This window comes from Ictidomys tridecemlineatus, chromosome 2, assembly GCF_052094955.1.
Source record: "Ictidomys tridecemlineatus isolate mIctTri1 chromosome 2, mIctTri1.hap1, whole genome shotgun sequence".
Taxonomy (NCBI): Eukaryota; Metazoa; Chordata; class Mammalia; order Rodentia; family Sciuridae; genus Ictidomys; species Ictidomys tridecemlineatus.
The window spans coordinates 219224584-219248502 of record NC_135478.1 but is presented as its reverse complement, the minus strand read 5'-3'; the positions used below and the strand labels follow the sequence as shown (position 1 = coordinate 219248502).

The window sequence follows — 23919 nt, the reverse complement described above, 5'->3', positions numbered from 1 at the left end:
GATCAATTTTGGACCCTCTAGGGAGACTGAGACTAATTCAAAACCTTTTATCTATCAATCCTCACTCCTCAATGGCTGAGGATTGCTCTGTAGGGGATTATATTCCTCACATTTCTGAGTTGAACATGCATAATTTCCATGAAGCCCTACGATGTTTGTTGCCATAGCAATGGAATAAGAACATTTGGCACACTCTTAAAATGAGGGGCAATGATTGTAGATTGGGTCAATGTCTATCTGAAAATGTTCGTCATGGCTGTGGCTGGAATCAAAGGTGAGGCCAAGAGGATATGAGGTGGTACATAGAGGCATCTGGCACAGTCAGTTCTTATACTAAGTCCAAACAATCAGATCTTCAAGGTAGCAGTCAGCTGCAATCTGTACAAATACAGATTTAGGAAAATAAGCTGTAGATCAGTTGCACCACTTCCACTAGTCTATCAAGCCATAGAAGCTATCCATCATCTCCTTTCACCACCAATTTCAGATTTCCCTCAATCTTTCTCAGCACTTACCCTTCTGATTTCCAAGTAAGAGGAGACCAAAATGACCATAGTCATAGTTTAGGTTCAGTGGAATCCTTATTATGTCCTGTGGTAGAAGAATCCATCCCTTTCTCCCCTCTTCCCTCACAAATAAGGATCTCTTATCTGTCAGACACCCCCAAAATAAAACAAAACAAAACACAGGGACAAGGAGATACAAATGTGCAACTGCAACTGGTCACCAGAGTGATATGTGCAGGGTGATGATCTTACTTCCACCCTTGGCTTCTGGATTCATGCATTGGGCATAACACATCAGATCCCAGCCATAGAGTCAATGTATTTGCTGTGCAGGGGAATAGCACTCAGCCCCATGATGCTGTCTCTGAGCCGGCACCATAGATAAACCTTCAATAAATCACCCTATCATTTTTTGAAGCCAGATGTTTCTGTGTTATGGAGTACATTAGAGAAGAAAAAAATAAATTCCACGGTCATGAATCCACCATTTCAAATGGTGATGGAGGTGACAGGAGTGTAAGGGAATCAATGAATTCAGGTGTTTATGACTGATATGATCTGTTCACACTTGTTTGTTTCATGCATTGCTTGAACTCATTCTGGTTTATCATGAGTAAATCCTTTCTTTTCCTTTTGAAGTCATCCTTCCACCTTCTCTGATCCAGTTTTTTAAGACCGCTGGATATTACTTGAAATGCAGGAAGTTAATCTGGCTGGCCCAATGTCCAGACAAAAGTGACAAATTCACTTCTGCCTGTGCCTATAGATTCCGCTTGACCTTGCTGCAGAGTATGTTCTTGTGAGGCCCAGCTTTACACTAGTGATTCTCTTACTGGTGCAGACCTCTGTTAACCTTGAAGTGATTACCTAATATTGAACCTCACAGTTACTTATTCTCATGTGAGCTAAAATCATTGCACCAAATGCAGATTGACGGGGTCATCAAGTACTTCTGATCTTGACTACAATCTGGCCAAGACTCACCTATCTTTAGGTCCTGTACTGATCTTCTTGTTCATCTGAAGATTTCCACTGTCCCTCTATGCTACAATGTAAATACCTGAGTCCCTACTCAGTAACCATTTCTTCATTTTGAGGGTTAAAATATTTTCCCTAAAAACTAAAACAAGCAAACAAAAATCCAACAATACAGAATAAAGAGAAGACATATTTCATTTGGACTTCCAGAGCAACTAATGTTTGTAGCCCAGAGTCACACTCTGGAGCATCTTTGGAAGAAAATCTGTACACCCCATGGCTTTTAGACATTCCTGCCAGACATATCTATCTTGGTAATTTAATTTCAGATATTCATCTATTTGGGGACAGCTGCAACAACAGACACAACCAGACTTCCTCCTCTTGGGCTGGTAGCTGGGAGAGAGGAAGACACATAAGTGTTTGTGCACGGGCTGGAGGTGTGTTTGCAAGGCTGTGGTTAAACTGCTCGCACAGAGGTACATGGCTGAGTCCTCCAGCTTTGTGAGATGGATCTTCAGGGTGAAGTAGGATTTATCAGGCTTTTCAACTGAGAATCGATCCTTCAATATTTCAGATTTCTCCAAGGTTTTACCATTATAGAAGGAAACCAGAAACTCCAGCCTCTGCTCCAAGATTTGTTGGAACCAATAGAAGAATGAGTGACCAAAAATGGGGTCACATCTCAGGATCACCATCTGTCCCATTTTTGTGACTTGATGGCTGGGGATCTGTACGACTCCAGATTCCATATGTACTGTGGGAAGAGAAAAAACATTAAGAGAATGGTTTAGGACCGTCTTGGGGAAGTCTGAGATGACAATTTCCTAGAGTCTTATGACTCCACCTGCTTTCAGGAGATTAAAAATTGTCCAACAAAAGAGCCAGGTATCCATAGTAGGGCCACAGAAGGAAGATCCTCTCTTGGCCCAGGTCATCAGAAACTGAAGAGGAGCAGGCTGATCCCTGTGGTTCCACAGAGCAGGTCTGGCAGGGATTTTAAAGTGTCTCTGGTCCACACCTGTCACCCCTTCAGTGCCCTCTACAGGACAGAGATCCCTCCTGCAGGTGATCCACATCAGCCATGCCAGAGAGAGGGACTCTGTTCCCAGGGTGGGTGCAGGGCAGAGGGCATTACTGTGAAGAATGTGGAGCTCAGCTAAAATTACCCCAACTGTAAAGTCTAGTGTGGAAATGTCAAGAAATTTTCCTGTCATAGAGCAGGGTGTGAAGGTGCACACCTATAATCCCAGCTATTTTAGGGACTGAGGCAGGAGAATCGAAAGTTCAAGGCTGATCTGGTGACTTAAGAAGACACTGCCTCAGAATAAAAAAGCCTGGGGATGTAGCTCAGTAGTAGAGCATCTGTCTAGCTGTAAAGAAGCCCTGGGTTCAATTCCCAGCATCACACACAAGACGAGGGGGGAGACTTCCCTTTGTCATTATCTATTGTGAGCAATATTATCCAGGGTCCCAGACTCTAGTAAAGAACAACATAATTTAGTACTAGGATTAAAAGACAGAGGGAAAAGAATCAAGAGTGAAAGTGCTAAAGTCGCAGTGAAAGAGGGAAGACAACCCTGAACCTGAATGTTCTGCAAGGGAGAGAATCAGAGACCTGTGAAGGATGCAAACAGACTGGGAAATTATTCTCTTTGGTGACAGGAACTGACAGAGCCACTTGGGGAAGATATGGGGTATTGTGGAAAAAGTCAGTGCCTTTAATCCCAGCAACGCAGGAGACTGGGAAAGAAGACTGTGAGTTCAAGGCCAGACTCAGCAACTTAGTGATTCTGTCTTTTAAATAAAAAAATAAAAATTAAAAGGCCTTGGATAATAGCACAGTGGTAAAATGCCTTGGGTTGAGTTCTCAGTATCAAAAAGGAAGAAAGAATGAATGAAAGAAAGAAAGAAATAAAGAAAGAAAGGAAGGAAGGAAGGAAGGAAGGAAGGAAGAAAGAAAGAAAGAAAGAAAGAAAGAAAGAAAGAAAGAAAGAAAGAAAAGAAAAGAAAAGAAAGAAAGAAAAAGAAAAAGGTACAAGTGTATTTGGAGTTAGGATGAGGACCAAAATAGAAGTTTTAAAAAAAATGATGCATATTAGAATGAAGATTGGTGGACTGGGCTGTAGCTCAGTGGTAGAGCGCTTGACTAGCACACGTGAGGCACTGGGTTCAATCTTCAGTACCACAAACAAATCAATCAATAAAATAAAATTATATATTTAAAAAAGGAAGATTGGTGCAGCCTGTGTTAAGTGACTGACAAGAGTTTTCCAGTTTTTGGGGTGTGACACAAGTCAACTGGGAGATACTTGAAGCAACTTAAACTTGAGTCTTTGTCCTGCAAGGCAGGCATCTTGTTCAAGTCGAAGCCAGACCACAGACTGCTGAGGTCTGGATGTGAATATAGCATTGCCATATCCAGTGAATTGGCACTTATCATCCCTGCAGTGCCCTCTACAGGACAGAGAACCCTCATGCAGGTGATCCAGTGAGGTCTGAGGTTTCTGAGACCTGGGGATACCCAACTAGTCTCAGGGCTCAGGTGGACACAATGTCCCCACAACCTCCTGTGCAGGCTTTTGTGCATGGGGAGGCAGTCACTCTGCAGGGCTATCTCAGCTGCTGGCACAGAGGTACACAGCTGAATCCTTTATCTCCAGGTCATCCATTGTGGAGGAATAAGTGAGGGCTGTCTAGATTGTCACATGTGAAGTGACCTGGAACAGGCTCATTTTGAAGGAGTTCTTTATAGGTGTAGGAAAACATGAGTTCTGGACCTTTCTTAGCATTCTGTCTATACCAGAGGAATGTGTCCCTGACACTGTTCACATTTCAGGGTCCTTTAATTCTCCATCATTGTCATCAGGTGTTTTGGTATCTGGGTACTTCCGGGGTTCACAGGACTTAGAGCAATAAGAAACCAAATCTCGGCTAAGCCAGAGACCATTATATGAAAAAGTTCCCTGAATAAGCTACAAGAGCTAAGACAGTAATGCCCCACTGTGTCCAGAACTCACCTGCTCCCAGGACCACACAGCAGAGGAGCCTGGAGTCCACTGTAACATCACAGGATGGGGCCTGGGTCTCCCCTCAGGGTCCCCACCTGCAGGAGGGTTTGCTTGGAAGTCCCTACTCCTGTGAGTTGCTACAGCTCACACTGCTTTGCCCTTCATGCTTGGCAGGACTGCGCATGCCTGGGAAGGGCCCAAGAGACCCCTCCCAGGTGCTTCCAGAGGTTGCTGAGGAAGTTGCTGTAGCCACTGCCACCCCACAAGGCGGAACTAGGCATCTCTGTCTTCTTCCTGCTTCCTGCACAGATTCCCTCCCTTGGGATGGGTGCCCTTCACTGCTTCCCACAGACCCAGGAAAAGCCCCCTGGAGCTTGTTCTCCCTCGTCCTGATTAATTCAGACACTGCCTTGCCCGGTGCATGGATCCTGCCCTAGAGCCAGCTGTGCCTCCTTTTAACACAGTTATTCAATGCTCATTACTAGGTAGCCCCCCTCAGTGCATGCTGAGGGGATCCCAGAGGAAGAAGCTGCAGCCCCCGCCCCAGGGAGCATCTCCCCATTCTAGACCTGGAGCTTATTCCTACAGCCCAAGACCAACAAAAGGCCCACGGCACTGAGCTAAAGGGACTGCAGAGACAATGCCATGCAGGCTGGTGAAGTCCAGTGCAGGAGGGACTTTAATGTCTTCACGTTGGGCTCCTGCTCTCTCCCAACCAGAACAAGGAGCAAACCCTGATGCCAGAGTCCTGCTTCCTCCCTTCCCTCCCTTCTCCCCAGGCTCTCTCCCACCCACCTCAGGAGTTTCAGCGAGGGCACAGTGCCACCTAGAGGTCACAGAGCACATTGCCCTCATCTCCATGTCACTCTAGGCCTCTGATAGTGCCCATGAGGAGCACAGAGGTATGGACAAAGGGGTAGAGCAGGGACATTTAAGGCAGGGCAATCCATAGTCCAAGGAGGCATTTAGCAACTCTAACTATCACCTACTGGTAAAGCAGTAGGGACCATCACCATGTGAACATTGGATGTTCTTTTTAAAAACTTATTCAGTAAGTATTTGTTGAGCATGTGCTATGTCAGGCATTGCTCCAGGACCAGGAAGAGACATGAGTAAAACAGACTCTCACAGGTATAGAGGCTATTTTAACTTGTTCAACAGGCATCTGTGAATAATGGGAATGATATCCTCAAAATATTCATAGACTTGGAGGAGCAGTGAGACATATTTTCAGATAATGTCCAATCTGTAAGGTTATAAAATGCATGCTATGGAAAGCTTAAATATAATTGGCTTTTAAGTGCCTGAATCATTTCATCTACTCACATTCTCATTTTCTCATTCATGAAACCTAGATATGGGAAAAGGCTGAAATAATTATCTGTCACCCTCTGACCAATTCTAAAGCATTGTGAGTTAATCTGGGTAAACTTCTCTCCAGATGTCCACTAGTCTGCTGTTCCACGGGGTCCAGGATTCCCCCAACCCATCACAATACTCCATATGGTATAGGCATTTAATATGTGCTTATTTAATGAATGAAGGAACAGTTAGGTGGCATAGGACATAGTAAGAGACCACCTGTAAAATATAAGTTTGACCATTAAAAATTGTGTTTCTAATGAGGCTTTGTTGGCATTGGCTTATTTGTATTGATGGCTTTGCAAAATTCAGGAGCATGGTCTCAGGATTTAAGGCTGAAATGTAACTAATGAAAGTTAATGTGTCTGGCATGAGCTCAACTTGCTGTGTTAATTTTCATTTAAATGGGAGTTTAAATAACCTTTCAACAGTTTGATAACTTTTCAAAGTGGGTCAGGCATTGTGCAGAGGAGGTATAGGAGCAAAGGAATCACCTCCCTTCTTAGATCCTCTTCCCTTGCTTTAGGGCACATTAAGATATTCTAGGCTTTCAGTGCTGGTATCTGATCTTCTTCCAAAAACATCTGGTTCCTTTTAGTAGAAAAGGTATTCAGAAAAACAGGAGATGGGTACTAGATCTGTGATTCTGGGGTAACACCACTCCCAAGTTATCACTGTGGTCAGAGCTATGGAATATGCACTTGTACATGCACATACAAATGTACACACATGTGCGTGTGTCTCTAATCCCATATCCATCCATATTGAGAAACCAGTTTACACGACAGTTCCAATCCAGTATAATAAGGCTTATTCTAACATTCTCCCTTTCCATATTTGCAACTCCCTCATGTAATGCCAAGAAGCTTGGCTTCTGCTGTCCTTAATAGGCTTATATATTTGATTACTCTCCTCACTTGTAAATAATCATCTGTAGTACTTTCCACCCTCCTCACTCTGCTGAATTTATAACTCCCTGTGCTGGGGAGAGCACCTCAATACAGTTTCCGACACTTCACACAGGGATGCCCTTCTCAATCTTCTGAGGCTTCTGCAGCGTGCACAAGGCTGCTTTCAAACCCCACTTGGATTCCAACACCCTACTCCATCTGGATTGTCTCCTCACTTGGCTTGGTGTCTATCACCTTCCACTGGGCCTGGGCCTCCTTTCTACATAGAAACAAATAAATACATTTGTTTAGTCCTCTGACCACAAAGGAATTTCCCTTCACTGTATGCTTGTTGCATAATTTGAGGCACCCGGGATGGTGATGGGAAGGGAAGGACTCAAGATCTGTCTGCCCCCACATGCACGAGACCCATCTTCCCAGTGTTTAGAGTGCAGCTGTGACCATTGGACATACATCTAACTCACTTGGGCTCTCTGAGCCCTTGTATCTCTCAATTCTTTTTTCAACCTGTTTTCCAGGAAACAATGTCAGGTTCTTTATTCTAGAAGCCCTAGATTTTCTCTGGCTTCCCTTTCATCCTAACACATTATTTTTGCATCTTTGTCTTTTCTCTGGATTTGACCTTCAAAGGTCACAGATTGGACCTTCATTTCTTTTTTCCTCCTCCCTAGCACAATCCCCCTCTTCACCTGCCAGTATTTGCATAGCACCTCAAGAGTGCATCTCCTTGCTGGAAACAGCAGCTGTTCCTGGTCACAAGCTTTTGTTCCTACTACCTGTTCTTCACCATTTCCTACCTTGAAAGTGGGAGCTGGGAGATGCCTTCCAGTATTCCCAGGTGTGCAAACACACTAATCACCACTCACACGTCTTGCTAGGACCTCAGGCCTCAGAATCACAACCAGATGGTTTCTTCTCAGCATTGGAAGATCTGCACTGAAGTCTAGGTTCCTCAAGGGCCCATCCCAAGCTATGTTCTAGCCACCAAATGTCCACTGACTGTGAATCTATAAAGGACCCTTATTATAATGGGTACTATGAAAAAGGAAGAAGCAAAACAGTAATTTTTAAAAAAGTTATAGGGTATATAGCTTTGTTTTGATCATTTGTAAATGTTGTATATGGGGATGGAGCCAATACTGAGATGAAACAAATTTTTAAAAATCACTATGAATCAGGCTTGGTGATGCAGGACTGTAATCCCAGCTACTGAGGAGACTGATGCAGGAAGATCCCAAGTTCAAGGCCAGTCTCATTTAATGAGACACTAGTGGTAGAGTGTCCCTGAGTTCAATCCCAGTACTGCAAACAAACAAACAAAAAAATTACTCTATGATTTTTGACTAATTGTAAAATAATGGATAGACACTGTTTTCATCAGCATGGAAAGTTCATGTAGAAAAACAATGATCAATACCCAGTACCATGAGGGAAGAAAAACAATAATCATTTGAGAACTACAACAGTTGGTGAAGTCTGTCTGGAGGAAATGAATTTAAGTCATAGTTTAGATTGTTATTCTAACCAGTCCAGTACCAACTTGTCATTTCTAAGAACTTTTCTGCCAGATTATCCATGAAGAGGTCAGTATCTAGCATCAATTAATACTATTTAGCATGCCATTTTTCAGTAGCGTGAAGCAACTTTAAGGATGCATTTTGAGGTTTGTAATTGCCATAGAAAGAGACAAAAACGTCTCTGCATGGTTGAAATTTTGACTTCTCTTGAATCACTCAAATAATTTTGAACCCACAATCCTCTGTTGGCTCTGGTCCCTGCTCACCACTTCTTTTTACCAGTGCTTCTCTGACCCTGAGTCCTCTAAGGGTAGGACTAAGAACAAATGGTTATGGGATCCAAGGAGACAGTTTCCTCATTCATCATCAGGAAGCATTTTCCATCTGGATGATTAAGAAGGCATTGTGGTCTCCAGCACAAAGCCTGGATGACCTTTGATGGGAAGGTTGTAGATGAGGCTCGAATGTCCAGGGGTGCAAGGAACATCTGTCAAAGACAGTGTTTCAGAATGGGGAGTTAAACATGAAAACATTTGCTCTGGGAGCTTATACTCAAGTTGAAGAAGTAGACAAATAAATCAAAACTATGAACAAAAGTCAAAAGCTATACTAGCAACATATGGGATTCTAACAAGGAACAGAAGAGTTCGGGCATGTCACAAATTAGGGAGCCATGGGGGTGGAGTTAGGGGTTGACCCAGGTAAATGTCATTCTAAGAATGATAATTTAGGATGAACTTTAATGGATGAGTAAGAGTTCACTAGCAGTTCACCAGCAAAAAGGGAAGAAAGTAAGCCCATTCATTCAGCAAGCATTTACTGAGGAATCACTGTCCCTGGTTCTTATTGATTTTGAGGCATAATATTTAGCAAATAGGAAACTTTTGTGCCCTTGGAACTAGCAGCATTAAGCAGATAGTCACAGGCACAATATGAATGGGAGTAAATGTAATAAAAGTATAGGATTATGGGAAACCTCAGGAAGGCCTAGTTTTAACTGGAGAATGCAGGTTAGAGACTTGAGGACTGAGGACCAGGTGAGGTGCATGGCATGGGAGGGGGCGGGGTGGGCAGTGGTATAAAACCACAGGCAATGTCCAGGAGCATAAACCTCAGTGCTGTGCCCTGGGACTTACAGCCGTGCTGATGTGGATGTGGAGCCACCTAAGGATTTTAAGCAAGACAAATACATGCCTGTGTCTACTTTAGAAAGCGTGCTTGAGTGTAGAGGGTGGATTGAAGGAGAATGTGTCCAGAAACAAGAAGGTGCTCATAGCACTGTTCCACTGTCAGGAGAGAATGTGGTCCAGAACTAAGGCACAGGTGGGTGACTTGACAGATGAGCCCAGGATCTTTGAGACCAACAAAATCTCCAAGACTTGGTATTTGAGTAAAGTGAATGGAGAAGTTAAAGGTGACTTCCACATTCAAGTGTGACTGAACTACGAGTGAATTTGCTTTGCACGGGCAGGAAACAGGAAGCTGTGACCAATCAAGTTACCTGGAGGAGCTTGGGCAGATGTGCTTAGGTAGAAGCTGCACCCAAAGAAAGCTCAGGGAGAAGATGGCATTGCGGTGACGGGGGGAGGGGGGATAGATTCTAAATGCTAAGGAAATCCAAGTAAGAGAATGTGTACATTGAAAAAAGAATTCTTTTCATCGCTTGTATTGGAAATATTTAATTCTTCAAGAGATGCAGAGTTCTGTTTAGCAGGGCTCTCAGTGTCTGGAAGTAAATACTTACTAAACCAAGAAGGCCATGAGAGGCCTCTCAGATGAAGATCCAAACCTCATGCTGCATCTATTTGCCAGAGGTCTTGACCACAGGAAAGGTGACTAGACTGGGGTCCTGGGGACCATTCCCTCTTCTTCTGCATCACTCTGAGTGCATTTAGAAAATTGCCATGAACTTTCCATTTCCATCATGAACTCGTAAGCCTTTTTTCCCTCCAATTTTGAAGTAAGAGAGAGTGATATAGAGACTTAATTGCCAGTTTCCATGGTCTCCCGTGTAGGTGAGAGACCAAGAACAAAATTTGTGGTGTTTCCACTCCACCTGAAACAGCATGGAGTACTGGAACATGGGAACATGAATGTCTGAGGGGTCAGAAGGACAGCAGCAGTGAAACTAAGGGACAGCTGAGTTTGAGGGTTGTTCTGACAGAATGCCTGGGTTTAGACAACTCAACGATTTTGGAGGAATTTATTGGGAATTACTTAATTTGGTTTCCACCTCTATAACAGGGGGATGATAATCAGAATATCATAATCATAATTCCCAGGTCATAAGTTGAGTTTAAGCATTAAAGGAGATAGCATATGGAAGGAGCTTTGAGAATCAAGTGCTCAAGAAATGTCAATGTTGTTACTATTATTTCTACAGGTTGACCACCCCAAAGTCAAAACTCTAAAATCTGAATTGCTCCAAATTCCAAAACTTTTTGAACACCAACATGCCACAGTGGAAAACTACACACCTGACCCCATGTAAGAGGTCACAGCCAAAATGCAGACACACATGAAAATACCGTATAAAATTACTTTCAGGCTAAGTATATAAGATGTGTATAAAATGTAGATGAATTGCATGTGTCCACTTGAGTCTCATCCCTGAGATAGATCATTATGTATATGAGAGTATTCCAAAATCTGATAATATTAAATCTCAAACACTTCTCATTGTAAGCATGTTTTATATAGAGTAATCAGTCTATATTGGCTTATTGCTGCCCTTCAGGGATCCTGACCCTTGAGGAGATTGGAGAAAGGGCACTGCACAGGTGGATGTTAGTGTCTATAGATAACAATTATTGTCACGACTTTGTTCAAGAATGTGGTGTACAGAGAGTGTGTGGAGGGGGGAGCCTGGATCCAAGTTCCCTGCCGTGTCTGGAAGTACCTGTACTCTCCAACAGCACCTGCCCCAAAGCCTACCCAGTCCAATCAACAGCAGCATGAGCTGCCTGGGTAGGAAGGTGGCCTGGAAGATGTACTTGAAACATCCTTTCCCTGGCCTCTGCATCTACTGAGGAGGTGGGCATACTTCTGATAATCTCTTCTCTGCCCTCAGGATGAATCAGGTGGCCCTGTGGTCTGCAAAGCAGCACTTTGAGGCATTCTTTCCTGGGTAGGGTCTGTGCCCTCAAAGGTAAAGTTGCAGACTTTGTCTAATCCCAAAGTCTGCAACTAAGTGATGGGTCCAGGACACCAAGATGGCCAACTGGGGAATTTCCACCCTCCCAGGGTTCCGTTCCAGGGCATGGGACCCCCAGTCACCCGTTTGAATGGGATCATATTTCTCAGGTAAAGGAGGAAATAAAATTGTTTCACTAAAACTCTTGCTCATCCTTCAAGGTTAGTCTAGCTTTCAAGGAAAAGAGTTAGAGTAATGGTTCACCAAATGGAGTCCCCAAACCACCTAAATCCAAATCATTCCAAGGAGCTTTTTAAAACTACATGCTATTGGGCTCTACCAATATTCAAAAGTCCTCTGCATTTCTAACCACCACTTTCTTTCAGACCATATGCACTTCATATTAGAGACCTCTGGCCCAGGGAAGATCTCCCTTCCTCTGAGAGCTTTGTCTCACTCAGCTTGCTACAAGTAAGGTGTTAGTACAAGCTGCCACCCTAATGTTCCTTCAATCTTTACAGCTGAAAGCTACAGATAGTTTGTTTCGTAGTATCTCAAGTATCAAAATATGCTTGTTTGTGTGAAAAGAAGTAAATGCTTTGGTTGATAAAGGCCAAGATAAAACAAAATCTGTCAGAGAATATCAAAATCTTCCCTTAGAACAGCCACAAGATAGAGGAGGTCCTTACTTCTACTCAGACAGGTTGCCATCCATTGCTAGAAAGTTTTGTTACACTGGTATGCTCTTTCTTGGTTCCTGTCCTCTCATCTGGAAACTTGAGGCATAATTCTGTGTTTCCTAGCATAGCAGTGCTCCAGATAGTTGGCACTAGTTATCACACCCCTTGGGAATCTTTTCTCTAGGCCAAGGTCTCCTTAACTATCCCTCAGTGAGAAGATCCTCACTACTCTCACCAGGCAGCTTGTACTCCTAGAGACAGAGTCCATTTCTGGCTTTCTCTGTGTATCATGGCAGCTGAAACATACTCTCCACAGGCCTCAGGAGTAGGCAGTTGGAAGCAAGCTGACGGACACAAAGCGGGGATTCTAGATCAGAGAAATGGAGGAAGCCCAGGGAGATAACTGTCAACCTCAGAGGAAATGGAGGAAGGCACTATGTTGAGCTCAGAGGTTGACAATTTGGTTACACAGACCAGTAAGAACAAGAGACTCCATGCTGTGTCTAAGGAATTGAGATAACATATGGATTTTAACATAAAAAAAAATGAGAACTGGAGATGGTGTTAAATGAGGACTTTGTTGTAGGGACCGTTGCAAAGGCTGAGAAGCCTGACAAACAGATGACTCTGTGTCAAGATGGTGACCAGTTCATGCTACATCATTGGCCTCAGTGTCCTTGGAGTCCACTTATTAGGAATGGCATTAAATCTAATTCACGGGTGAATGCTGAGCCTGATACTGTATAAATGAGACCACATGATTGGAGAGCTAGGATTATAAGCCAGCCATGTTTTAATTTTGAAGGATGTTTTTGTGTACCTCGATTCAGTTATCTGTGGCATTTATTCTCTTAATTCCTAGAGCTGTCAGGTTTCCTCACTGCACCTTACATGGGCTCTGAGCAGCACATAAGGGGACATGTGTTAACCAAATGGGCATCTTCTTTAAAGTGTTACATAATGAGCATTTTTCAATCCCTTAATTGCAAAAATACCATGGGAATATTACCTAGCCCTTTACTGAAGAAAGGTCTTTGAGGTTCCAGATTTTCTGCTAATTCCTGATCCTGATAAGCTCACCAGAAAGAAAAAAAGAATGAAATTAGTCTGATATGATTTGCTGTCAGTGAATCTGTGTTCTCTACTGAATTTGCTAAATATTTCTAGTCTGATTTCTATCACTCAAGAGGAGTCGAGTAGCAGAATGACAGTGACTTCAGGGCTCCAGAGGCCACCATATTTGTGAATGGTTTTCTCACTACTTTGTGTCTCACCGGGTGTACACATTCTTTCTAGAGCAGAAATCAAAATACCTGTAAGTTTTCTTTTTCTACTTCCCAATAGGAGTTTCCAAATCAGACTAGAAGAATATTTCTTAACTAAGTAATATTTCTCTTTGGGTATCAATTTATTATGATATAAGAAAATTCATCCCATAAAATTAAGGTGAGTCTATTGAAAGGAGTTGGAATGATGAATCTAGAAGACATTAATGAAAAAAATATGTTTCCTAAGTTCCTACTATGTGTTCAACATTATTTTGGAGACATAAATATTTTCAATAGAAAATTGTCATTAAAAATCAATATGGAATTGAGGGTGTACCTTAGTGGTGAAGCACATGCTTAATGTATAAGACACCAAGACACCTTAGGTTTAATCCCTAGAATCATCAAAATGAAATGAATATGAAGTGTGTATTATATGTTCTTTCCCTATTTTTATCTTTTCCACTTCTGATGCTCTATTTTGACCTTCAACCTCACTTTTCAGTCTCCATCTGTTTCTCTTCTTAATCTTATTTCCTTCCAATTTAATGGGATTCTTTTTATCCATAAGTCCCTAACTCAACATGTTTAGAAGTGGCATGTTTTCAAGTTCTTTTATGATGGCATTTGTACCTCTTGTTTTGACAAGTGTGGATTTCTGATACGCACATCTGTCTACTTCTACAATAAAATCTAATCCATTTTTTGTTAGGTCCTCTTTGCTGTCTAATCTTGTGGGACTGAGTTGGATCTGGCCACAAACAGGAGACAGAGTGATTTAAAGTGAGCACATAGAGTTTTAACAGACATCGTTCTGTTGCCATCTGTGTTCGTCAACTTTGCGTGTTGTGACCAGAGTCCCTGACAAGAACGACTTTGAGGAGGAAAGCTTTATCGTGGCTCATGATTTCAGAGAATTCAGCACACGTTGGCTGACTCCAGGTGGAAACATTACGGAGGGAAGAGCGTAGCAGAGGAAAGCTGCTCAGTTCGTGGTAGCCAAAAAGTACAGAGAGAAAGAGAGAAGTGCTGGGGAGAAGATAAACACTTCCTGGCACAAATTCACTTTCAGTGACCTACTTCCTCCAAGTAGGTCCCACCTCCCAGGAGCCCATTTAGCTATCTATGGGTTAATCCATCAGGTGAATTAATCCACTGATGAGGTCAAAATCCTCATGAAAGTCATTGTCTAAAAGCTACACTTCTGACTCTTGCTGCATTGAGGACCATACTTTCAACACATGAGCTTTTGGGGAACATTCCAGATCCAAACCATGAGAGCACCCTAACAAAACTATTAAATGCGGATCAAATATTGTGTTAATGTGACTTATTTGCCCATTATTCTCTGTGGTGTCCATTTTATTCATGGGGATATTTTCCAGAGAAGAAAAAAATATATTGGTAATGGAATAAAGTCCAGAAGCTGGGCACCAAATTTAAATGTCCTTTCTCAATATTTTGTTTCTTGTACTTTAATGTGCATACTCTGTTTCTGTCAAACTTTCTCTTATGCTGGTCTCCATCACTCTTATCTCCCCACTCTTACGTCCTCAATCTTGTTCTCATTCTTTATTTCTAAACAACTATTTGAAGTAAAAAAGAAGATGTTTATCTTTATTTTATACTAATGTTTATACTAATTTTATTTCAAGTCATCTTGGGTCATTAAAACTGAATCACCATGCAATTTTAAGTCTGGATATAAGACATTTAATTGGTTTTTCTCCTACTCTCTATAGCACAGTCAACAAACTTGTGAAACAAGCTTGGGAAAAAAAAATCTGGTCTTCAGTCTATTTTAATAAATAAAGTTTCTTTAAACACAGCCACATGCATTCATTTCCATAGCCTTTATAGCTGCATTCACGTGCAATGGCAGAATAGTTGGAACAGAGACTGTATCACCTGGCATGCCTAAAGCATTTGCTTTAGCTTTTAGACAATGACTTTCATAATCCTTATAGAAAAGTTTTTCTGCAAACAATTTTATGAAGAGAGTCACATGTACCTAGAGTAGAAATGCACCCCAAACCTATAGCATTCTTGAGTAGGTTCTGAGACCTGTTCTTTTCCTTTCCCAAGAAAGAGCATCCTATTCACCTGATATGACTTTCTGTTGTTGATGTCAAGTAAACCCTCAGGTTAGCATCAAGAGTATTTAGGAAGTATTTAGTTTGTACCTTGCTTCTTTCACACATTGGTTACTTTGACTGCTCACATCATATTTTAAGCATCTTGGGACATCTGTTTTCAATGAAAGGAGTTTTATTGAAATTTTCTCTACTCACTAGAGTGATTAAAAGCCAGCATAACCCCAGTGGCTTGAGATGTATTAGCCAGGAAAGTGGCTGGAGAAGCTAAGAAAAATGAAGAAACAGCATCTTTAGATGAAAAGAGAATGAAATTGCCTTCAGAGGTTGCTGTCTCATGTTCCTATAAAAATAAATGCCACTATATTTGCTGGAGCTCAGCCAGCTCCCAATTTAGGCATAAGATTAAATAGTCTTCCAAGGTCACTAAGTCACATGTATGGGAAAGAAAGGGATCAATACAGACTAATTAAATATAGGCACCGGCCTCTGGGCCACCATGTGTTTGAAATGAGAAAATGAAGTACAGACACCAAGGCACTCTGTTGGCAGAAGGGAAAGGAACATTCCCCGTGGCTCATGGCTCTTATTTGGAGGCAACCCCTCCAAATGGTGGTGTGATCAGTGCTATCTGCAATTGAGAATTCCTTGGTGCCACAGAGAACAGAAATGTTACATAAAGTGAGAAAAGAATACATTATTTATCAAGTCTGGGAACTTTGAATTCAATTCTACACTATCAAGCATCACAGAATGATTCACAGTGTCTCGGAAGTACAGAGTATCTTATAGGTCTAAGAACCTACACAGTACGTAAGGAAAACTCTTTCAGGTTTATTTATAAACTTTAAGTAAATGACAGATGCACATTCATACATACAGAGACACCTCATGCTGAGCCCCTACTCACCAGACCTCTTCAGTAGAACATTCTAATTATACCACTGAATATCCTGACCTACTCTGCTCCATCCATTCCCTTCCACTGAGGAACTGACTCTGACAACACCCCAGTGACCACCATCCATGATCTTGGGCCTTTCCCACATTTGCTTCTCTGAGCCCCTCTGCTATCACCACGTTTCCCAAAATGTAGTATATTCATCACTGTTAGTCTGCAACGTGACTTTACATAATTTGAAGATGACCATTTTTATTTTAAAATTATGTATTCATTTTAATGTATATTAGATAAAAAGTTGCCAACAGACAAAAGTCAATGTTATTAAGAAGAAAAAAAGTAAAGTCTAAAAACCAATAAAGCTGAGTAATGGCAGCTAAGGCAGGGGGTGGCCATTTGTTGATCCTAAAGATTCAAAAATATGGGTGAGTACAGGCTCAGCATGAGGTGTCTCTGTATATATGAATGTACATCTTTCATTTATTTAAAGTGGATAAATAAACCTAAAAAGTTTTCCTTACAAACTGTATAGGTTCTTAGACCTATAAGATACCCTGTGCTTCTGAGACACTGTGAATCATTCTGTGATGTTTGACAGTAATTGAAAAAACAAAAGTCCATGTAAAGATCAAAATATAACAACGTGATAGGTACTGTGCTAAGTGGATCATGTGTAAAACACTGTGAGAATGGTTTGGGGATAACTCATATTTGGAAACTGTCACTCATGTTTTACCCCTGTGCCTAAGGCTGCTTTAGATGCTAAAGACCTATCACACCAACCAGATGGGAAGCACTTTCCTTTATCTTGGGGGAAATTGCAATTATCCTAGCTAACTGCTCCACCTATACCCACTATCAGGCAACCTCACTCTTTCCCTCCTGGAAGAAATCACAGTACTAAAAATCCAGATTAGAGCACAGAGGGAGTACTCCAGGACATAACAGTGTAAGAACAAATCATTATCAAAAGTTCTGCTCTGAGATGTGTTTTTCCTACATATTTCTAAAATCTCTGATAGGGCTCAAGGGAGGTTTTGGGGATGGCATAGAATCAGACAACTTCCAATACCTTGTAGGATGAGAGGTCACCAGTGAAAGTTAATGGAACAGGATGAGAAAATCCCTCCTTCTTTTTATAGACAGTATTCCTTTGCTTACTCCTTAGTATTTTTTATCCTTGGGATCAATTGATGGCAGCTCCTTGCCTTAGCTGCCATTACTCACTAGGTACTATGTGCCCACTTATGTTGTCCAAAGCTCAAGGTGTTCTCTATGAATAAAAAAGCTTTCTGCCCATTTTCACCCCTTAGAACTGTGTTTCTCAAATGAGGATGATTCTGCCTCTCAGGGGACATTGGCTATATATGTACACATTTTTGGTTGTTACAACAGCAGGAAGAAGATAGTGCCATTTGCATCTAGTGGTGAGAGTTGCGGATAAACATCTTACAACAAACAAGACATTTGCCCCAAAGAAAGAATCATCTGGCCCCAAAAGTCATTAATGGCAAGATTGAGAAACTCTGCCTTTGACTAAACTGTCTTCACAGCAGAAAAATTTCAAATGAAAATCAAACAAATTTAAAAAAACCAGAAACAACAGCAGGGGTGATAATTTGCTGAAATAATGTTGTGTTATGCTATTTGAGATTAATTGTGTAGGTATGAATTCTGGATGATGCATCCAGTTAGACCTCCCTTCTCCTTGAGATTCACTCGTTCTGGGTACTTGCATCATTCCTAATGAATTCTGAAAGTTCCTGCTCCAAGAACCAATTTCTTGTGTTTTCCCCAATTCCATATACTTCTTCAAGTTAGCCCTGAGTATGACAAAATTCAGATGATATCCTTTATTATATGTGCCCCTTACCACAGTTAAGGACATGGACCTTGAAGTAGGGCTGCATGACTCTGAACAACCATTTTATAAATGCATAACTTTGAAAAAAAATTGAGTTCTCTAAGCACCCCCACCAACTCTTAAATGATGAAAATTATCACACAACATTTATAGTGTGGCCTGTGAGGACTGAGTCGATGCATAGACCCCTCTTCCACAGAGCCTGTCACGTGGGAAATACTCCACACACTCCACTTACACTCTCATACACCAAGAATTTGATATTTCCTGGGTAGGAGCACAGAGTCTGAAGCTGGATTTCCCTTGTTGGAATCTCGATTCTTCCAAGTGCTTCCTGTGTGCTTTTGGCCAGTCCCCTATGATGGTGTTGCCTTAGATTTTCCATCAGGGAAATAGGAGGTCTGGTCTATGTTGTTGTGAGAATACTGCATCAACACAGGCAAAGTATTTAGAATAGAGTCATCCTGGCTTATCTAACAGAGTACATCACAAGTCCTGCTGGATGCTCAAAACTGCAAATAATACCAAATTCTATATGTAACATTTTCCCTATACACATACACATATGATGAAGTTTAATTTATAAATTAGGCACAGTAAGAGATTAGTAAAAAATAACCAATAATAAAATAGAATGTGCATGATAATACCCCTTAATAGCTATTTTAAAATTGTGTATTACTTATTTCTAGAACTTTTCATTTGATAGTTTTGGGACTTACTTGACTGTGGGTAACTGAAACTATGGAAAAATGAGACCACCATAAAGGGGGACTACTGTATCTCTGATACATAATAAGCTATAGATGATCATTCATATTATCTCCTTTTATCAATGAAATTTCAAAAAGAATAACTTTTCATTTCTCAGGAGGACAAGTTGTTAATAATGCAAAGTTAATCTGGATTTACAAAATCAGAACTACCATGAGACCAATTATACACACACACACACACACACACACACACACACACACGACCCAATGTCAATTAAATACCAATTGTGCAGGTTCCAGATTTTCCTCAGAACAAATATTCACACTTGAGACAACCAAGAACCTAAGATTTTGTCTGGGAATGCAAAAACCCTTAGCTCTGCCCTATGACCTATGACCTCACTCCCAGTTATTTTTTTCCCTGTTGTGAGCAACAATTCCCACCAGGTGGGTCTGTGACTTCTTTCCTATAAACTTCTAGAAAAATGAAAAAATGTTGGTGTTTAAATTTTGTGCTAAGTCATCTTCCATAGATCATAGAATCTCATATAAATTTAGATTTTTGAGTTTCCAGTGAAATCACTTTCCTGGTACCTGTGGCCACGGTGTCAATGACAACTCTGTAGGTTCAAATACCTGTGGATGAAAAATCTTCATTTGATTCTACAATCCAGATCCAGTGAGCAGTCATGAAGACCTTCATCTTCCTTACTCTCCTGGGAGACGCTGGGGGGTATTTTTATGATCAGTCAGCAGGTGTCAACCCTCAGTGTAAGTTTTCATGATATACCTGGGAAACAGTGACAAACAGTGAATATGGGCTCTATACCCAAGAAGCTTAAAATGTCAAAACAAGAGGGTCTACTACAAAGGTCTGAGAAAACTACAGCTCACTTGTGTAAGGAAGATCATGGTGACCAGGAGTCATTCCAAATAGAAGGCATAGAGACATATTTGTTCTAAAATCCTGGGTTAGTTGTATGATAAGAGAAAAGGAAAAGATCATCTACATGAAAGAAGTTCTTTCTTCAACCAAAGAATTAGAGTTAATACTTTAAATTACTTTGTGCTCTTTGAAGGCACTTTGAACACCTGTGTATCCTGAACACTAAAGGGCTATTTACCAAGGGTCTTAAATATCAAAGATAGTGTTTTACAAAGACAAAAATCACTGGCTTGTTTTTGTGATGTCTTTACTAATGATATTTCTCTGTTACAAACTCACAGGTCATTAAATCTTGGAAACACAGAGAAATGACAATTTCTATTTTCATACTAGTATTTTTTTACAGTATTAGAATATTAATACATTTAACCAAATTGGATAGGTATAAATTTAATACATCTGCTTAAATGTCTGATTTCCCCCTTAAATTATTTTAAAATATGGGAAAAACAGTGCTCATATAATACAATCAGCAACTGTTGAAGCTGTAAGAAATCTTGATATAATCAGTAGGCCATACTTCACAATGCCAAATGCACTCAAAACAATGTAGGGAAATAATTGGTATAAGTTTATAAAGGTTGAGCAGGGAAATCTTTGGACTGAAAATGATTTAAACAAAACTTTTTACTAGAACCAATGAAAGAAACTGGTAAAAACAAAAGCACAAAACAAGACATTTTCTGCTAGTCCAGAATATTCTCCAGGGGTTCCAAAAGGCTTCCTTTCGGTTACCATATGAAGACAGCAGCCCTGCACCACCAACACCACATACCACCACATGCTCATACCAGCAGGATTATTGAAAAGCTTTCAACATATTTCATGTCTGCAGAGCAGGGTGTTGTGCTAAAATGACCTTCTTTTTATATCCTTGCATTGGTCATAAGGCATTTATGGTATAGAGAGTCTCCAACCTTTGTATGTTTGGGGTTTTATTTGAGTTTGTTCATATATGCCCATGTATTTATGTGAACGAGTAGTACATATGTAAGCACACAATAAATACATTGATCAAATTTAAAGTGTTTTTCAAAAATTTGGATGCTTCTTAATAGTGATAGAAGGAAGGTATGTGTTAAAGGTATGGAATAATATTTTTTCAAAAATATTTAAAATTGCTGTTTCCTCCTTATATGAGATAAGAGAATTTAGTAATCTCTTTTTTTCTGGAATTTGCAAAATTGTCAAGGATGAATAGGGATTCTAATGTGGATCTATTTAACAGAGAATTCCCAACTTTTCCTTGTCCGTTGCTTTCCCCACTGATGATAATGATGACAAGATCACAGGGGGTTACACTTGTGAGAAGAATTCCCTGCCCTACCAGGTGTTGCTGAAGGTTGTCTACCACACCCAGTGGGTGGGGTCTGCAGCTCATTTCTACAATCCATAAGTGTCCTTCATTCACAGTCTTTTAAGTACCAATCAATCTCTCTTTTCATCTCCAGTTGCTTTATAGGGTCATTTGCTTCACATTCCTATTTACTGTTCTCACAAGGTGGTGTGCTGTGAGTCTCTAATAGCACTGATTCTTCTTTGGAGATCCTCTAATCTGCACCATGTTTGGGAGCTGAAATGCTTCCCTAACTGTATAACTACTTGCATGACAGCATGCTGGAAGAGAATAGAGTTCTGCTTATGAATAATTGGGGCCTGGGGGAAGGGAGAAAGCCTCAAGTTGGAAACTTAGAACACTTTCCACCTTAGCTTCTGATGAATAAAGGTGCATCGGGGAGAACATGACACTCATGTCATTGAGAAAGTTAAGCAATTCGTTGATGCAGCCAAGTTCATCCTACACTCCAACTACAATGAAGTAAACTTGGAATTCGACATCAGACATCATGCTGATTAAAATGATCTCACTGGCCACCATCAGCTCTTGAGTGTCCACTGTCTTTGCCAAGATCCTCTCTCTGCTGGAACTCAGTGTCTCGTGTCCAGCTGGGAAAACACCCTGAGCTTTGGAAGTGTTACCAGGAACACAAGTAACAGGTTTGAGAACAGTGGAAGTGAATGGCACATTCATTGAAGGGATGGTTGCTAGAGGGTAGCTTTCAGTATTACAGTGTTAGAAAATAATAACTGAAGTGAGGAAGATTCCTTTGCTGAGACCATGAAGGATTCACAAAAATTAAAAAAAATGAGCTTATTATAAAGAGACAGGTCATAGAACTGAAGGGTGATTGGTGATGTACAGAGATCCAGAAACAGGAAGTAAAGGAACATAGGCTAAACGGTTCTGTGCTGCCTGAAGTATGCAACTGCTTGAGAAATCATCTCTGCACTTCTGATCTGTGGTCACTAATGCTGATATCAGAGAAAGAAGGGCTCTTTCATTTTTCAGTTGGGAAATTTCCTGGATAAAAAAAATCACCCAAATTTCACTCATTGCAAAATTGAGTGAAAGAGCAGGAGACAGAACGTGTCAAAAAATTTACATGATTGCTGTGGGTAATAATTTTCTTCCATTTCCTCTTTGCACAGCAGGCTGATGACATTCCCTTCTGCAGTTTTTGGATGCCCCTGTGCTCCCTGACACTGCTTGCCACGATGCCCACCCGGCAGGATCGCTAGCAACATGTTCTGCCTGGGCTTCCTGGAGGCCATCCTCTAGGAAAGGACTCCTGCCAGGTGAGGTTTTTACTCCTCCTCCATCCAGATTGGTCTCTCTTCTCCACCATATTTCTCCTTCTGTGCAACACAAAGAACTGTAAAACTGTCCATTCAATCCATCATGATGTATGAAGAAAGCTTTGAGATAGGTCACACATTTTCTGTTTGTGATAAGGAAGGTTAGTGTTCAGGGTAAACAGATAGACCACAGAAGGTATCTGATGTACTTATGCACTCTCCTGAGAAGGGTATTGTGCAGTGGGACCTGTGAGAGGAGCACAGCTGCTGGGACGGCAGCGTTCCCAGTGTCCTGCAGATCCTGTGACACATGCCCTTCATTGTGTGAGGCTAGAAAAGGGAAAACTCTGGAATTCTTTAGTGTCTCTAATCCTCACACGTTCTTGTCCCAAGGGGTCCACTAGGAAATAGGAGGGGCAGTAAGAAAGGAGGAAGAACAATAGGGATATAGAAAGAAGAGTGAGGGTGGGGTTTACGGGGGGAGAGAAGGTGCTTCGTGGAGGATCAGTGGTCCCTGAGAATAGCCCCTGTAATGTAGAGGATTATCCAGGAACCCATTCTCCCATGTGTACATAACCCATGGTCTCACTGTTTCTCCTTCCACCCCAGGGTGACGCTGGTGGCCCCGTGGTCTGCAGTGGCAAACTCCAGGGGCTTGTGTCCTGGGGCTCTGGCTGTGCTCTGAAGGGCAAACCCGGTGTCTACACCAAGGTCTGCAAGTTCATGAATTGGATTCAGCAGACAATTGCAGTCCTGCTATCAACTTTACCTTCCTGTAACAGCCCAAATCCTTCTCTAAATAAAAATACTTTGTTCTGCATCGAATCTTTCCAAGAGTACTCTTTGCTTGGAGCTAATTAACTTTCTCTTAAAACATGTTGCTAGGTAGGAAAGAGAGCTGAACTATTGTATGGAGAGAATTTGAAGGTTGTTTAGTCATTCAACAATAATCAATATAACTAAATATAAACTTATTGATTGCCTACTCTAGAGCATGCTCTATGTTCAACATTGGTGTATATAAAGGCAAATAAATTCATTATTACCACCACATTTATCGCATATAGTAGAAACTTTATTAATATATGAGCTACATTTTGCAATGATTTTGCCTTAGGACACATTTGGTCATGTATTGTTTATGATAGATCATGTGTTCATAACCTAACAATAGATAATGACACTAGATTACAAAGAATAAAAATCAGTTGCCAAGAGAAAAGTAATGCAGGAGGCATAACTAAAAATTATTCTACAGAGTAATAGTAACAAAAATAACATGGTATTAGCACCAAAATAGAATTGAAGACCAATTGAACAGAATAAAGGACACAGAGATATACCCACATAAATACAGTCATCTCATACTAGACAAAGACACCATAAACATACATTG

At 41.1% G+C, this 23919-nt stretch overlaps 1 pseudogene; it reads left to right on the top strand.

The window, feature by feature from the left end:
* The first annotated feature begins 210 nt into the window (after positions 1–210).
* Positions 211–23384, top strand: LOC101968889 (cationic trypsin-3-like; annotated as a pseudogene).
* Positions 23385–23919: the final 535 nt, after the last annotated feature.